Raw genomic sequence first — 2,189 nt, forward strand, 5'->3', positions numbered from 1 at the left:
GGCCAGAGCTGTCGTGTCCGACCTGGTGGAATTGGTGGAGCTGGAGATGCTGCTGATCCTTCGTCACCGGAGGGTGGTGGTACCTAAAAGAGACTCCGATGCTTAAGTTAGCATAGGCTTTAAGCAGGTTTTTATGTAGAATCAGAGTATGAGTTATACCTGGGTGCTCCAGTGTATTTATAATGATGTCATCTTATCTTATCTTATCTTATCTTTGAGTGAAGTCATCTTTATCTTCAAGGGAACCGCCCTTATCTTTCTAAGCTTGGGCTTTCTTTAGATTTAGGTCGTGTTCCTCCGTTTGGGCCTACTTGAGCCTCTGTAGCGATTCGACCGAACTCTTTTATAAAGAGGTCGGGTAATCCTGATTCGAAGAGGTCGGTCAGCTTGTTTTTAACCAGCCCGGGTTGTACAGCTCGACCCAGGGCATGAACAGGCACCTTGTAGTAACCTTTCCCCAAGACTTCTGCTACTCGGTATAGTCCTTTCCAGTTAGCTACTAGCTTCCCTTCTCCTGACCGACCTGCTCCGATATCATTTTGGATTAAAATAAGGTCATTGGTGGTGAAGCTTCGCTGGACTACCTTCCGATTACACCTTAGAGCCATTCGACGCTTTAGGGCTTCCTCTCTGATCCGAACTCTTTCTCGGACTTCTAGAAGTAGGTCGAGCTCTTCCTTTTGAGCTTGGGGGTTGGTATCTTCATTGTAGAGGATCGTCCTAGGAGATCCTTCTTCTAACTCCACGGGAATCATGGCCTCCATTCCATAAGTAAGTCAGAATGGTGATTCTCTTGTGGTTGAATGTGGTGTTGTCTGATATGCCATAGGACTTGCGGGAGCTCTTCAGCCCAAGCTCCCTTGGCGTCCTGTAATCTCCATTTTAACCCAGCCAGTATGACTTTGTTGGCAGCTTTCGCCTATCCATTGGCTTGTGGGTGCTCTACAGAGGTGAACTGGTGTTTGATTTTTAGATCAGCTACCAGATTTTTAAAGCCTGTGTCGGTGAATTAAGTACCATTATCTGTGTTGATGGAGCATGGTACCCCAAACTTTGTGATAATGTTTCTATATAGAAATTTCCGACTTCTTTGGGAGGTGGCATTAGCTAATGGCTTTGCCTCAATCCACTTTGTGAAGTAGTCTATACCTACAATGAGAAACTTGACTTGTCCGGATCCCTGTAAGAAGGATCCAAGGAGGTCGAGCCCCCACTTTGCGAATGGACAGGGTGAAGTAACGCAGATGAGCTCCTCAGGTGGAGCTATGTGGAAGTTGGCGTGCTTCTAGCATGGTGGGCATGTCTTGACAAACTCTGTTGCTTCCCTTTGTAAGGTCGGCCAGTAGAAACCAACTCGGAGTACCTTTTTGGTAAGGGCTCGTGCCCCAGGGTGATTGCCGCACATGCCACTGTGGACTTCTTCGAGAACTTCCCTTGTAGCCGAGGTCGGGATGCATTTTAAAAGAGGTGTAGAGATTCCTCTCTTATATAGGACGACTCGTATTATGGTGTAGTAATGTGCTTCTCGTACTAGCCTTTTTGCCTCCTTTTTGTCTGCGGGAAGTGTTTTGGACTTGAGGTAGTTGATTATGGGAGTCATCCACCCTTGATCCTGTCCTGATATGGCTAGGATTTTTTCTTCCTCCAAAGTTGATGGACTTCAGAGTGTTTCTTGGATGAGACTTCTATTGTTGCCCCCTGGTTTGGTGCTGGCTAGTTTTGAGAGTGCATTCTGTTCTCGGGGTATATGTCGGACCTTATATCCCTTAAATTGTCCGAGTTGTTCTTTGGTTTTGTCAAGGTATTTTTTCATAGTGGGATCCTGAGCTTGGTAGCTCCCTTCTATTTGTGAAGTGACTACTTGGGAGTCGCTAAAGATGGTAAGTCTTTGAGCTCCCACTTCCTTAGCCAGCCTCAAACCAGCCAGTAGTGCTTCAAATTCAACTTGATTATTTGAGGCAGGAAATTCAAACTTTAAGGAGAGCTCGATTTGGGTTCCCTGATTACTTTCTAAAATGATGCCTGCGCCACTTCCGGTTTTGTTTGAGGAGCCATCAACATAAAGGCTCCATTTTGTGGGGGTACCCGGGGTGTCAGTATACTCTGCGATGAAGTCAGCTAGGTACTGGGATTTAATAGCTGTCCGAGCTTCATACTTGATGTCGAATTCGGACAACTCAACTGCTCAT

The sequence above is a fragment of the Arachis ipaensis genome, chromosome B10 (genome assembly GCF_059453495.1).
Source record: "Arachis ipaensis isolate K30076 ecotype BB chromosome B10, ASM5945349v1, whole genome shotgun sequence".
Lineage (NCBI taxonomy): Eukaryota > Viridiplantae > Streptophyta > Magnoliopsida > Fabales > Fabaceae > Arachis > Arachis ipaensis.